The sequence below is a fragment of the Mastomys coucha genome, unplaced genomic scaffold (genome assembly GCF_008632895.1).
Source record: "Mastomys coucha isolate ucsf_1 unplaced genomic scaffold, UCSF_Mcou_1 pScaffold22, whole genome shotgun sequence".
NCBI classification, from domain to species: domain Eukaryota; kingdom Metazoa; phylum Chordata; class Mammalia; order Rodentia; family Muridae; genus Mastomys; species Mastomys coucha.
Genome location: NW_022196905.1, coordinates 23169539 through 23186149, shown reverse-complemented (window position 1 = coordinate 23186149; position 16611 = coordinate 23169539).

The following is a 16611-nucleotide window of genomic DNA, read 5'->3' as shown; positions in this document are numbered from 1 at the left end:
ACCTCTGATCCTGGGTGTGTCAGAGCGCCTGGGAGTGGAGCTTCCTCTGGGTGTTATGGGACTGGCTGAGGAGCTTGTGCCCAATGTCTCCTCTGGACCCCAGCCCAGACAGACTAATGCTTAATTATTACTACTAAGTATCCACAAGGAGAAACAGAGTTAAAATGCTCCTGAAGTCATCATGGAAGAGAGGATTAAAACTTCAAGGAGATGCTGCTGTGCTTCCAAGAGAATGCCTCGAAGCTGCTCTGACCTTGCCAGGCTATTCTTTAGACTCCTGAGTCAAAGCCACATCCCCTCAGTAGGTCTTGGGTGCTTCAGAGCACTGCACCTACATTTTAGAAAGAGTTACTTGGTAGCCATAAAGATTGGCACAGCATCTTCCTCTCAATTGAAACATGCCATCTCTTGAGGCTGAAGGGCTCTTCTGAAGCAAGAAGTAAATAAAACTGAACCCCGCCCACAAATTCAGAAGTCTCAGGAAGTTGTTGAAACTAACAAGAATCACAAAGCCACTCCTAGGTTGTATGCCAGTTATGACTATTGGGAACGGAGCCTCTCTGGGCCTCTGAGTCGCTTTGTTGGAGGTGTTCAGGGAAACAGCTTTTGTGAGCCATCACCCATGTTGGGGTAGGCTTTTTGGTGATACAGCTGCCTTTGGGTGATCCATGCCTCTTAAGCAGCCTCTCCTCTGCAATCCCGCAAGTAACCCCAATAGACTTACTACTAGCTCACTGAATGAGTAGGACAGTTTCTTTGGTCTGTTTTTGGTGCTCTAACCAGGACGAATAGACATTTGTTCATGTCTTCCCAGGAAAAGAATCACAAAACCCAATTGGCACATGAACAAGGACTGATAGGTTCAAAGATGAGTTGGGAGGAAATGTTGTGTGGCTCTTTCAGTGGGTGTGGACTTACATAACTGAAGCTGATCTGTGTAAAGATAGAACGCTCATGTAAAGATAGAACGCTCATGTATGGGCATTCTAATATGGCTACCTTCCCTAAAGGTAGAGGATTTTGTGGCTCTTTGCTGTAGTGGTAGTTGAATCCTTTCTAAGGCAGAATATACGATGTGTAACTAAGGATTAGATAAGCTTGGAATACCCTTGGGAAGAACTCCAGGATGTTTATATTTTTCTATTTGGTATGATGTGGTATGTCACAAGATAAATGGGGTCTATCACATGAGCATGGTGATGCCCCGAACCATTGACAGGCTAGAGAATGTACTTCAGTTCTTCAAAGTAGAACATACTGGTGGGGATTGTAAACAGCCTATGGCAGCTTTTTTCATGGCTTCTTCTGTTGATAATAAGACAGAAAACTGGGACTCATCTCTCTGTCCCCAAAAAGAATGTGCTTCTGTAAAGGAGGAATACAGTGGGAAAAAAGACATATGGATGCTATATCCTACATTAGCCTCTGAGTTGGAAAGAAATGTGACGAGTTGGAAAGAAAGGGGTGTCGTGGCCACCAAGTTGTTGTGACCACCCTCAACCAGCAAGAATGATGCAACACACAGCTCTTCTCATGCAGTTTACTCAGGAACCTTTGAGAATCTTCTGACCACGGGGAGAGTCAACCCACAGGCTAAATACTGTATGGTCAGCCACCCAAGTAAAGCCACGTGGCGCTATCTTACAGGCCCACACAACAGAAACAAGCCAGTTGACTCAGCCCATAACCAAGTAAAGACTTGTTGACTTCGAGAACACTCACCATTGGGCTGGCAGAGGACAGAAGCCTGCGCCATCTTAGGGCGTGGTACATCACAGCTCTCTACAAAGGGGGATGATAAAATGAAGATGTTGGCTTTCAGAGTTTTGTTTGTTTTTTGCTTTTTTTGAGACAGGGTTTCTCTGTATAGCCCTGGCTGTCCTGGAACTCACTCTATAGACCAGGCTGGCCTTGAACTCAGTAATCTGCCTGCCTCTGCCTCCCAAGTGCTGGGAGCAATTTTTTTCTTTTACAACAGGAAGAATATAAGAGGAGAGTAGTTAGTATATTAGGTTAAGGCTAAAGAGCCTTTCCTGTGATCCAAAACCAGGGAACCTGTGGGAAGAGTCAGACAGCAAGGAGGGAGAAGATGCTCAGCTTTGGCCTTGGTACCAATTGCTTCCTGCTTCTGAGATGAACTCCATGACCTAAAGCTGCTTTTAGAAGAAAGTGTTTATATTCACTCATGATTCCAGGGGGATCAGAGCCTAGCAGGTCAAGAACTTGTGGCAGAAAGGAGCAGACATGACAGCAGGCTGGAGCGGGAAGCTGAGAGCTTATATCTTGAACCTCAAACACAGAATAAATGAAGAGTGGAAAACAGAGAGGGGCTGTCAGCACACAAAGCCCAACCTCATCCCCAGCAATGTACTTCCTCCAGGAAGGCTCTACCTTTCAAAGATTCCACCACCTCCCCAGACAGAACGCTAACCGGGTAACAAATAGCTGAGCCTCTCAGGGACACTCTAAGCAAACCACTATACCCTTTAATAGAGAAAGAGAAGGGGAAATCCAATATTCAGACAATAATAGCCCAACATAAGAAACTCTGATGGTGAGGGAGTATTCTGTCTCTGAACTGTTAGAGTTGAGAAGAACTTTAAAGCAAGATGTAAAAGAATGTCTCATAGCCTGGCTCACGAGGCTGTGGGCGTGGTAGATGGGGTAGGGCCCAGTCTGAGGGCTGTGAAATCAGAGGCACTGATCAATAAAACTGCCCACCCCTTCTTGAGGCAAAGGTTGAATAACCTGAGACAATATGAGGGAAATCAGTCCCTGATGAACTGGCTTATAAAAGCCATTAGGGCCACTTGGTCATTTCAGGATGTTGTGCTTGTGATTATCAGGGACTGGATAGTAGATGAAGGAGGGGTATTTCTTTTTTAAAATTTTATTTATTTATTTATTTATTTATTTATTTATTTATTTGAGACAGGGTTTCTCTGTATAGTCCTGGCTGTCCTGGAACTCACTCTGTAGACCAGTCTGGCCTCGAACTCAGAAATCCGCCTGCCTCTGCCTCCCAAGTGCTGGGATTAAAGGCGTGCGCCACCACTACCTGGCAAGGAGGGGTATTTCTAAGGGAATTAGACACAAGAGAGGCAGTATTTGATGCCCATCTCCCTGGGTCAGGTAAGGCTGGATTCACAAGAGAGTATTGATCCATTAAGCAGCATTCTCAGGACTGGTTTTGTTGAGCCCCATGGTAGGCTCATCTTTATGAGGTAGGAGAAGTATTCTCTGGTCAATCTGAATGACTTAGACTAGTATACAAAACCAGACTGACTCATCAAGTACAAAGGCAAAAGAATAAATGGGATGAAGATGGGCAAAGAAGACACAAGTGGCCATTTGGGCTACTCAAAGGCAAATGTGCTAAGGTTTGTATCTGGCTAGAGTACCCAGGAAAGAACTGGTGAGAAGCCAAATGCTGGGTAGTGAGCTTATGGAAGGCTTTCAAATCCGAGCAGTGGTTCACAGAAGACATAAATAATAAAATAACACGGATAAAAAAATATTAGGCTTGACAAAGAGGTGGGCAGTTTCCCCTGAGACTACCTGATATGGGTAAGGATTGTCCACCCATCCCAGAGCCCTGTCAGCAGTCCTCCAGTGCTGGCCTGGAGCCAGATGGAGATAGTGCTTGCTCTAGTGGCAGGCCCTGGAGGTCAGAGTGCGGCTCTTGGATCTGCACATGGCTAAGTAACACAAGTCAGGCTCACTGAGACCATCAGGGTGGGAGATACACAGCAGTCCTGTGGTGGCAGTATTGCCTCAGCAGGATGAGGGTAGGTGGTTCAGGAAAAATATCTGTGATCATGTCAAACTAAATAAGACAGCGCTCCTCATATATGCTGCTATCGATCTTCTGATGAAAAGATTACTAACAATTGTGAGATCCTCCCACACTGTATTGGACTTTTAAAACAGGTTTTGTGTGTGAGGTGTGTGTGTATGTGTGTGTGTGTGTGTGTGCTTGTATTTTAACTGTCTAAGATCAAACCGGCACTTGGCACTGAACAGTCAGAGATTCTGCCTACCATCTGTTAAAAGGTATAGTTATATAATGCTAACCCTTGACTGCCTTACAGACATATAAAAGCATCTGAAAGAACAATAAAGATAACAAGTAAGTTGTTTGAATAAAGATGCCCTTCATGAATGGGAGAAGGCACTACTAGGAGCCCTTTGGTTGTTGAGTGAAGATCCCAGTACCAGGATACGTTAGTTCCTTATGAGTTGTTGATCAGGAAGGCCCTAAAGGCTCCCCAAACCATAAAAGGCATTGCCAGTGTTGTTGTTTGAATGTCAGAAATAGGTGGCAACTTCCTATTTTTGAAGACACTGAATGCATTGGCTACAGACTGGGACTGAGCCGAAAGTTCCTTCCCTGCTGGCTTGTAGTCATAATGCTCAAAATTGTCACTAATGGTCCTGTTCAGGTATAAACCCTGAGTACCAGAGTACCCACATGCCAGGTAAGACGTGCCCATTTGTACGATAGTGGTGTGGTTGTTATAAATACAACTAACTTGTGATGCAGAAAGGCCCTCACATTTGGTACTGTAAGCCAATTCAAAAGCTCATAGACTTCAGCATGGAGTCTAATGCTATTCTTTTGTTAAATGGATGTAATGTGTCTATCAAATTGCCTTCTGGCCATGTCTGTTTGGGCCCATAGTTCACTGCTGCCATTAGCCTCAATGGTTATGGAAGGAAATTTCATTTTTGCAATGGGAGATATACTGCAGAGACTCATAACTGGCCCAGCTCCTAAGAATAAGTGACTTGCTGTAGCTCAGACACTTATAGCAACCTCTACCCCCACAGCTCAGTAAATATTACAGAAGAGGTGTCAGAAAGAACTCGAGAAATGGATAGAATTTTATGTAGCGATCTCCTTCAAAATAAAATGTCCATAATAACAAGAGGCTTGCTGACATCCTGGAAGTAAAGAAACTTCACAAGTCTCTAGAAGTTCCTGAAACTAGCAAGGTTCACAAGGCCCTCCCCAAGTGATGTGAGCATTAAGGACTACAGAGAGGAGGCTATCCAACAGTTAGAGCTGCTTGCTTAGGTCCTATATCTGGGGTCAATACACTTTTGTTCATGTTTCCCCAGAATAAGTCATTTGATATGGTGACAGTCTTCACTTTGCAAAACTCTGCCAAGCTCTGTAACTTGCTGGACATACTCCTTGGATTTTTCTGTTTGCCCTTAACCTACCTCAGTTCCACCTACGGAGGTGAGATCTGCTGCCTCTGAGCATCCAGATTTCATCTGTAAAGAAGAGGCGATTCTAGAGAAAAAAATCAGTGATTGCCTATAAGGAGGTGCTGAGAGATTACTGTGCTGGGGAAGGAGCCAGGTCGAAGAAAAGGAGACCCTCTGACCCACCCACAGAGAGACAGAGAGAAAGAGAGGCAAGGGAGAAGAGGTTATGTCCTTAGAGGTAGAGTTGGGCGAGGGAAGTTTTCCACTCCAATGGCCTAGAGAAGCAGCAATTAGAGCAGCGACCTGGGATAGAATGTGGACAGCCTGATGGAAGAGTTCTGGTGCACTTAGACTGTGTGTATAAAAAAGAAAAAGATTATATGACAAAGGTAGGGGGGTTGTTCTAGAATAAAAGAAAAATTCTGATTGGTTGGAACATATGAAACTTGGATAGATTTTGCTTTAGAGAACAAATACCTGAAAAGGTGTTTGGGGAACAATGAAGGAAATATAAAGTATCAGGGACTGTCATAATATGAGGAAAATGACTAATTGGTTAGCTAGCTTATTCTTCTTGAGATCGATAACAAAAATTAGAGCCTTCATTGTGAGGAAGGGAATGAAGTTCTACTGTGTCTGAAACTGTCCTTCAGTGAAACCAAAGGCAATTTCTATTCTTCTGTATACTTGAAAGTCTTAATATCAAAAGTTAGAAAATAAAATAAGAGGGAGGGAGAAAAAAAATACCTATTTGGGATCCTAAACAGAAGTCCCCTTGATTGTCCTAAGGAGCCTACATACTTTATGGGAAAACATTTAGATTTTAGGCCCCCAGCTCTTCACAGATTATAAAAAAGTAAGCCTAAGATTCATATTTACAATGGTTAAAGACAGAAGAAGCTAAAAATAACACTCAATAGGAAACTTAACAGATGAGATTTGAAGACACCATAGGGCTCAGAGACACAGTGTAAGTGAATGATAAGTGGTGCCTTAAAGGAGCTAATGTGGCAGCTAAAAGGTGGCGAGTGAGCACCAGACTGCAGCCAAAGAAGATGGGAAGACTGGAGTATGGGCAAGAATGGATCTGCACAGAACAGAGGCTCTGAGACCAGATCATATAGCCAGGAAGAGTGAAGCAAGTATGGATTCTAATTTTAAAGGCCTGAGACAAGACTGGTCGCTAGCCTAGCATTGTACAATCTGAAGAATATATGAAAGGACAAAATGGAGACAGTTCAAGAAAACCAAAGACCAAGAGGTATGAGAACTCCCAAATAACTACTCAGAGAAGCATCTGGAGTGTTCTAGAAGCATCTGGAGTGTTCTAGGAAGGAATGAAATGGACCCAAAGAGGCAGCATGAAGTGAGGGGTTGACTCAGTGACAAATGCAGCACTGGCAACCACACTAATTAATGTATCAGTTACTCAGGGAATGCAAACAATTGCTGATGGTAGCTAGTCAAGAACATCCAAGGAAGGTCAATGCTGGACAGAGGGATGACTGGTAATATCAAAATCAGTCAGGATAAAGTTAAACACCAGATGCAACATTAGGAAAGAGAATATCCTACTACAAAGAGCGGAGTTCCTGGTTACAAGGAAGATATCATTGCTAACTAATCAATGCAAAACTAGACTCCAAAGACATGAATTAAAAACTGGTAGGCTTATAAAGAGGCACTGAAAGGCACTTATCAGACTGGATGACTTTAATCAACTTCAATCAATCTCTTTCAATTATTAATATGTTAGAGCACCAAGACACTAGTAAAGATTAAGCTTGAACATCTTTAGTAAACTTACCTTGTTGTGTGTGGAGAACTGACCTGGCTATAACTGGAGACTACACATTCTCTAGGTACATCTGTGACATTTAGAAAAATAAAATACCATGCCACAAAGTTTAAAGGACATGTCATCACTAACATTCATTGGTACATTGATTATTTCAAACTGAGGTCGCTGGCTCTTACCTTCAGAAAGAGTCAATTAGACTATGATTTCCCATGTGTATAAAGCCATGAAGATTTTCTTGGCAGGGTCTCTTCCCACAAAGGCAAGAAAAAAAAGCTCTAATCATCAGAACTGGAAGTTGGGTTTGCAATATACCTGAATGAACAAGCTCACTTGGGTGGCCTTCATCTTCCACCACCTTCATACAGGCCCGTATCTCCTATTCATGAGCTAGACTGCATTACCCTAGTCTAGAGATCCATTTTCTTTGTTCTTCTTCAAAAACTTGTCATCTTTTGTAGAAGAACTGTGAAAGATGACATTTTGATGATTTCTTGGGACTTCATACACCAGTGGATATCCCCATGTACAGGAAAAATTAATAAAACACATCTGTCTTTCCCTTGTCAATCTGCCTCATTGATTCTTTGAACCACTCACAGTGGCCAAGTCACTCAAGTGACTCCTTGAAGGGAGTCAAGAGGAGTGAGCTTGCTCCATCAAAGATGGTGGCCAGTAATCCTCAAGGCTCTTAGGCTTGTTCTAGCATCATGCCAAGCTCTGACTTGGATCTTTCTCATGATTTATTCCCTGTGTCCATACTAAATCTAAATTGATAGCACTACAAGAGTGCTAACAAATTGAATTAGTTATGCCTTGCCAGGTACTCTATTTGGGAAACCGCAGTTAAGATAGAATGATCTAGCACTTTAATACCCTACAGATGTTTGAAGGAAGCAGATACATGTGAACTTTTTGGGTTTTTGAGACTCACATCACTGTAGCAAACAATGGAAAAACAACCACGAAATGTTGGGTGCACCTAACATATCAGGCTTATTAGACTGGACCAGAGACACAGACACATATAAGGAGAGACACTTTAGCATGCAGCATAGCACATCACAGTAACTAGGCACTTCATCACAAACCATTTTTGTTTTAAAGATTTGTTTATTTTTACTTTATGCATATGAATGTTTTCCAAGCATATATATGCCTGTGTATCATGTGTTTGCATGGTGAGCATGGAAGCCATAAGAAGATGTCAGATCCTTTGGTACTGGAATGATAAACAGTCCATATGGGCGCTGGCAACTGAACTTAATTCCCTGAAAGAGAAGTAAGCACTGTTATATGGTGAGCCAACTCTCCAGCCACAATGGACCATTTTTAATGCCCATTCTAGCTTTTGTCCAAGAAATTGCCAGGTGATGAGCTATTCTCGGACACAGCTCCCCATCGTCAAACCTTGTATCAGCACCACACTTCTATACAACACATGTATCTCTGTGATCTATTTATTGTATCCAAATCTTACCAGTTTTACTGACTCTTTTCTATTGCCTATCATTTTCTTTACCCCTTTCTATCTTCATTGAATCTATATATTATTGTGTGTGGTACAAGATGTGATTGACTCTTATAGATACTATTGATACTAATAATTTTAAGATTGCATGGTCATGGTCATGACTCAGTAAAGCAAGGTACACATGGTGAAAAAAGGACAGCTGAACAGGTGTCATGTATGACCTATTGCATATATACATACATATAATCTGGGAATTGTAGAAAGGCACAGATGTGCTGGTCTATCCCAATGGCATCATTTACTCATGACAAATGACATCTGCAAACATACATTTCCTAAGGCTGCTTTCTGAAATTTCAGGTAGATGTGAACTTTGGAGGTCCCATCCACTAAGACACTAAGACTAACTAAGACACTGAAGAGTAATGTCTTGGTTAAGTTTCTACTGCTTTGATAAAATACCCTGACCAAAACAATGTGGAGAGAAAGGGTTTATTTCACCTACAACCGTCAAATTTCCCCCTGAAACTTTACAGGCCAGGCCTTCACCATCTGCATTGCTTTCAGCCTCATAAGCTCTTGTGGCAACTCTCTAAGCTTTGAGCATCAGTGGCTTTTTCAGACCCAACTTCTAAATACCTCTGTAATCTTCTTCTAAACAACTTGGTCAGGTCTGTCATAGCAAACCCCGTGACCCTGGTACCAAATGCTGTCTTAGGTTCCTATTGCTGTGATGAAACACCATGACTAAAAACAAGTTGGTGGGGCTGGGGAGGGGAAGGGTTTATTTCAGCTTCTACTTCCAGGGAGCAGCCCATCACTGAGGGAAGTCAGGGCAGGGACTGGAGTAGAGGCTGTGGAGAAACACTGCTTACTGGTTTACTCATTCTCCCTTGCTCAGCCTACTTTCTTATAGCTCCCAGAACCAGGACTTGGACCACCCCACAATGACTGGGCCTTCCCACACCAATCATTGATCACAGAAAATGCCCTACAGACTTGCCTACAGCCAAATCTGCTGGAGGCCTTTTCTTAATTGAGAGTCCCTCTTTCTGAGTGACTCTAGCTTTTGTCAATAAAGCTAACCAGCCCAGGCAGTAAGGCTGAAGGGGAGGGGTTAAAGGTAAAGGGGTCTGTATGGGCAATGAAAGACCACCCTCTTTGTCCTTCAACATAGGGGCAACTGGATTGCTTCTCAGTAAATGCTGGTCACACTGTAATGGAGCAGCATCCCCATCTTCCCCAACCAACATGCTCTTATGGAATGGACTTTTTATATATCTTTTAAACGCCCTCTAACCCAAGGGATCACATTGGTCCCCTGTATAGTACTACTCCCATGGAAGGCCATGTGACCAGAGCAGGATCAGGGACTGCCCTGAAGATTAGAGCCACATGCTGGAAGAGACTTTCTCTTCTTCTTCTTCTTCTTCTTCTTCTTCTTCTTCTTCTTCTTCTTCTTCTTCTTCTTCTTCTTCTTCTTCTTCTTCTTCTTCTTCTCCTCTCTCTCTCTTTCTCTCTCTCTCTCTCTCTCTCTCTCTCTCTCTCTCTCTCTCTCTTTTTTCCCGAGACAGGGTTTCTCTATGTAGCCCTGGCTGTCCTGGAACTCACTCTGTAGACCAGGCTGGCCTCAACCTCAGAAATCCTCCTACTTCTGCCTCCCAAGTGCTTGGATTAAAGGCATATGCCACCACCGCCCAGCTGACTTCCTCTTTTTTAACAGTAGGAGTGAAGAGGAGGCTGTGGGTTTGCAGGTTGTTTCCTGCCAGTGGACAGAACAGGCTGGAATGATGTAGATTTTGATTTCTGCCTGTATTCTACATCACACAGCCCCTAGAGACCTCAGAGTCTTCAAAGTGAAGCGTCTTTGTTGGTAAGATGACTGATTGCTATCGCTAGTGCCCAGCTTCAGGGCAGGGGAACCCATTTTGAGACGGAAAGGTTGAAACTTTCAGCCTTACCTTGTGGACATTGGGAGAGGAAAAATTGAGGCAATGTCTTAATTGGTCACCATTGATCAATAATTTAAACACCCCCAAGGCTGGAACTTAGGTTTATAGAGTAGTAAACAAATCACATCCATCTACTGGGATAGTGCTGTCCCCCAAAACTTCATAGGGTAGGAAGTGATGGTACTTTGGGCTTCTCTAGACCTCTGTGTATTTCTTTTGGTGGCTGTTCAACAGTGTTCTTTGTAATGAATGGGTAACCCAGCAAGGCAACTCTCTGGGCATTTCTGAGGTGTCCTTAAGAATGACAGAACCTTGGGCCAGGGTTATAAGAACTTCTGCTTTGCAGCTGTGTCTAGCAGAAGCTGTGGATGTCCTGTGGACTTGCTGCCTGCAGGTGGGATCTAAGGTAGAGGCAGCTGAGGGTCTGAGCCCTAACCTGTCTGTTCTGACACTAACCTTTGGAAACAACGTCAGACCTCAGTGACACTGTAAGACATCCAGCTGCTGTCAGCTTTGATTTCTGTGGGAATCCCTTCACCTTTGGATGACTGGAAGTGTCCTGTGTGGAGTGTGAACTGAGAGAACAGTCAATAAGTTAGGCCTTCCCCATATTCTTCACAAGGAGGAACCAAGGTTGGGATAGGGTCTAAAAGGTGGGAAGCTACAGAAGCAGGGCTGGGTCAAGACTCCCCAAGGGCAATTCACACGGAGCTTGCATTGAGGTGTGTATATGGGAAGAAAAACTACAGCTGGAGAGCCCCCAGGGCTAGTGTGCTGGCCTGGATCATCCACACAGGGACACATAGGATGTTCTCAGCGAGAAACTGTAGGTTCTGCCTTCAGTGAAGGTGTGCCTGCTCTGCCTTATCACCTCTTGAGTGCATTCAAAGATGACAAGTTTTTTTTTTTTTTTTAATTTTAAAATTTTATTTATTTTTAGTTTTCTTTCCCCCAACTGGGACACCAACCCTGTAAAAGTACACAGTAGGGGAAGCTTTGATGCATCAGGAAGCTGCTGAGTGTCTCAGAGCCTGAAAATGACAAGATCCTTTTCACATTCCAGAGAAGACACTGTGCCGGTGCCTGAGCAGGTGCACGTGGGGTACTGCAGGAAGAGAACAGAGGGCGGTAGCTCTAAGGGGCCTGGCAGGAGTCTCCGAGGACCTGAATTCAGGCAGTGACAGGTCTGGCGTGGAGATGCACAGGAGGAAGCTATTTTGGGGGACAGGATCCATAGGACTTGGTGACAGATTGGCTGTGGGGAGGAGGGGGACGTGCTGCTGGGTTCCTGGCCGGGGTTAGGTAGTACACTGAAACAGGGAGAATCCAGAGTGGGCGTGGCCTGGCGCGCCTCCACAGCCTGCTGACAGTGTTATCTTGTACTGTGCCAGTGCAATCAGAACCCCTGCTCCACTTCTGGCTCTTGAGCATGGCCATTTAACAGCTAGCACTCCAACAGTGGCTAGTGGGGATGGCTCTGGGCTCGGGTCCAAGGCTGAAGGGTGGCTCTGCAGGAACCTCTGGCCCTGTCTGTAAAGCTAAGGGCTGCTCAGGACCTTCCAGACAGCGGCTGTGTTTAGGTAGCCCACTGAGACCCCCTGCTCTTAAAGGAGAAGCAAAATTTATTTTTAAATCTTTCTGGAGTTTTGGGTTTCCTTTTAGTCCCAAATGGCCTTTTAAGCTTCTGGCTCCTATATTTAACCTATTTAATGAGATTTCTTTTCCAGTAATTCCTGAAACTGGTAATCTCTAATTGGGTCAAATTCTCTACCCACAAGCCAGTGATGCTATTTTTAGCACAAATCCTCAGGCTGAAGCTCCTTGGGCCTTTCAAGCGCAGCTGTCAGCGCCCGACTTTCACCACACTCCTCTCTCCAGAGCCAGACCTGATTTTCGATATTTTCCCTGTTCACTCCAGTGCAAGCCTGCCCACCCAGCCCTCCAGCCTCCTCCCCATCTGCAGCTCCAGGATGGTTTACACAAATCCATTTAGCTCTCATCAGCTTAGGTCTCCAGTGTCACTATAAATAATCGGGTCCTGGCGGCTTTGGGGAAGCACCTGGGTTCTGGCGAATATGACCACCTGAGGACAGGCAGACAGGTGGGCAGGGGCACATGCTGACCCCAGCAGTCACTAGGGGGATTTAGAGAAAGCCTTCTTACCATCCTCATTCAGCCAGGGGATCTTGCTGGTTCCCATCATGCCTTTGCTCTCCTAGATGTCCCCTGGTGGGAGAGGCCACTTCTAGATTTTTTTTTTTTGATCCCCTTGGACCTAGTAACCTCAGAGGGTGCTGGCTCTCCTGCCCTCCTGTCCCCAGGTCAGGTGCAGGACTCTGATCTCCTGGGGTCAGGGTGAGGCTTTCTACCTTTGCAACCTCAGAAAACACACAGGATGCCCCAGGAGCGCACACGGACCTTCTCACAGAGCCTTCTACTGGGAAGATACTGAGCCTACCATTATTTAAAGAATATGAATCTCATTTCATCTGGGGGAAGGGACAAGGCAGTCACTGCCTACAGGTAGAGCCAGTGTAGTGTGGCTGCACAGCAGCTGGACTCTCCTGGCCCTTTGCCAGTACATGGCACTATGTGACTAGTGGATACCAGTTCCATTTCCTTCAAAGTAAGGATGTTGGCAGAGGAGGGCAAAGTGGGGCCTCCTGAGGTTTAGTGCCCCCTATTTGGGCTCCTTGTCCAAAGTCTTCATCTTTATAATGTAGAATGTGTGTGCCTTATGCACAGGGAGATTCTGTTCTAGAAGATTCTGTTTTTCTTCTTGCACTCTCAAAATACTTAAAAGAAAGATACCTTGCCCAGCATCAAATATACCTTTGAAACTTTGAGTCCTGACTTCTAGCTTACCCACTGGCAGAACATGTGGCTTGATGTCGATTCCCCCAAACAAACACACCCTATCTGTTCCTTACTGGTAATATTGGCCAACTTCTTTGTGAGGTTAACTTCATGTGTCATCTTGGTTGGGTCATGGTGCCTTGAAAGGTAGCCTGACATTACTTTGAATCTACATCTACAAGGGTGGTTTTGAGGGTGAAATTTACATTCACACCAGTAGATTCTGAGTCAAACAGATCATTCTCTATATTGCAATGGGCTTCATTCAGTTTAGTTAATAGAAAGGGCAAAAACAAAACAAAACAAAACAAAAAACCAAACAAACCAAAAAACCAAACCAAACTAAACAAAACAACAACTGGTTTCCATTCAGGAACAAAGACCTCTGTAGCCGATGGTCATTGGACTTGTACTGCAACATGAAGTCTTTACTGGGTCTCAGATGCCCACCAGCTACTCAGATCCTGAACTTAATAGTCTCCATCATTACATGAGCAAAATATACCTTCCTCCATGAACATGACATTTATGTATCAGCGCATGTGTGTGTGTGTGTGTGTGTGTGTGTGTGTGTGTGTATAGGAGGTATACATATATCCTGTGGTTTCTGTTTTTCTGGAAAGCCCTGATTCATACACTCCTGTCCAGTAAATTTCAAATGCTGCCGCATATTGGCCTTCTTAAGAGAACAATGTAGAGAGCAGACAGTAATGGAAGGAAGCAGGGCAGAAGCAGTCTGGATGCAAATGGTCCAGGGTCATTCAGTAGAAGAGCCTGGAGACAGATGCTTCTATTCTCCACTCTAGTACCTCCCGGCACTGTTGCTCTAGGAAAACATACCACATGAGGACATGTTTTAGAAACTAAGCACCTTTTACAAAGTTGGCAGTCATTCTCAGCTAATCTGGACCAAGGACAGAAGGCCGTGATCCCCGAGGGAAAGCTTCAGGGTACATATCTGGACAGATCTGGAAAGTAGTAGCTGGTAAAGTCTCTGGGAGAGCCGTACCCACCATCCCTAGGATATACCAAAGAGCTCCAGAGGGCTTAGCAAAGATGCAGCATGTACACCATGTACACCACATTGATCACGCAGGAGCTGGCCTTGGCTATCAGATATGAGGAGAGTGAACATCTGAGGCTCCCAGTACACTCGAATGGCTCTAATTGCCTTTGAATTCAGTGGAAACAAATTGCAATAAAAATGCAGGATATGCACGAACTAGCTTTGGGCTTCACGGGGTATGTGATGTACATTTAGAAAGATGGTCCTTCCTTAGGAAAATCTGAATGAGCATGCGTAGGTGTCTGGAATGATTCACTGCCTCTGAGAGAAGGACAAGGATAGGACAGACAGGCTACAATGCTACACACAGACAATGGAGGCTGAAGTTTCCGCTGCATGGCTGAGAAGTCGGGACATCAGTCAGTCTGGAAAGGAGATGGGGGGGAGGAAAAGTCACAGAGGAACTCCTAGGAGACTTCACAGTGGGGCCTGTGGCGTGTACATTCTTAGAGCATTGCTGAAAAGGGGATTCTCTTCACCCCCTTAGCTCTCTCCTGGGCTCCTTGGTTGTATTTAATAACAATGAAAACCATGTGCATTTGTGAGGCTTGCATGCACCTAGGGACAAACACAAGACTGTGATCTAAGGAAATGCTCAAGAAATGATGATTTTAGACTTCTTAAGCAAAGAATGGTAAGTCTGTGGCGGGATGGCATGACAGTGGATCATGCTCAAATGAGTATGGACCGTGATCCTCTGAGCATAGCAGCCCTGATTATCAGCAAAACACCCTTAAGATCAGGACTGTCAGTGTTCCCTTCTAGTAGGAGGGGATGAAGAGGGTCATTAGATCTTCACCAGCGCCTTCACCACTTGTCCCTACATGTCCCTACTGTCTGTATGCAGTTCTGGCCTAGCTGTAGTTGTCCAGTGCTTGAGTATAGAGAGAGTGGGAGGTGACCTGAAGTGGGCACTCCATCCATTGCAGCTGTGGGAAAGGCATCGCCCATGCTGGGTGAGACATTTCAGGGGTGTAGTGCAGGGTCACCCAGGCTCCTGTAAGCAAGCTTCCCAATACGTTCACAAGCTTACCAACCTGAACTTGCACGAGACTGTTGTCTCTTTGGTCTAAAACTGTTGCCTTACTGCAGGGATAGGTGTTTGTTCCTGCCTCCTGCGGAAAGTTCGTGAGATGTACTAAGTTCTAGAGATATACTAAGGATAAAAACATCAGCACAATTGGACAAAAGCTAGTTTTCCATCTTTCTGTGGCATAGGGGACATCACCAGACATTGATATTTGAAGTGGCAGAGTCACTGAACCTGCCTGTGTCTGGAGTGCTGGAACACTCTTTTCAATTCCAGATATCTGGGCACTGTCCTCAGGCCAAGGAGAGAAAAAAAAAAAAGCCCATACCTCCCACCTACTAATAAGGTCATCACCAGGTCTGGCAGGTGGCAGTGGCGGCCCCATCTGTAGCATTTCCAGGCTTTGGAGCTCAGAATGGACACAGCTGTGACCACCTCAGACCTTCAGTCACAAGAGCCAGCCCTTCTCTGTTTCAGATGAAGGCAGCCTAAGGCTTTTTGTCCTTTTGAAAGAGTCCTAAACAGATGGATGAGATGGTTTTTGATGGTCGCCATGTGAAGTAGAAATCCCCTTCCTGTGCCCTGATGCACCGAAGAAGTACCTAGCGAACTCCGAGAAGATACGCTGTAAGTACCTGTGCATCTGGGAGAAATGAGATGGAAGCAGCAAACCAGCGACTGTCCTGGTCCCTTTTCTGTTGCTATACAGAATACCCAAGGATTAAGACTTTATAAAGAAATGGGCAATTTGGCTCACAGTTTGGGAAGCCTGGCATCGAAGAATACAATGCCAGACTCTTTGGTTTCCTAAGAAGGTCTCATGCTGATCCACACATGGCATAATGTGGAAGAGAGAGTGGGTGCGGCTGCATGGGAGCTGGGAAGGGGGCAGAATGGCTAACTGCCCCTGAAGTTCCATTTATGAGGGCTCCACCCCCATGACCTACACATCTCCTACTAGCACCTACCTCTGAATGCTACTACATCAATAAGTTAAGCCCCGCCCCCAACATGAATTTTGGTGAAGACAAACCATAAAGGCCCCACGGCAGGGATCAGCTCGCTCGAGGCTTGAGTCTAGCGTGTCAAGGTCACTTGAGCTCACTTGACAAAGACTTTGATTGCCCCACCATTCTGAGACCTTCATGCATTCATTTGATCACTTAAAAATTTAGGCCAGGGTTATTCTACGTTGATGGAGTGATCCTGTCCTATGCAGTC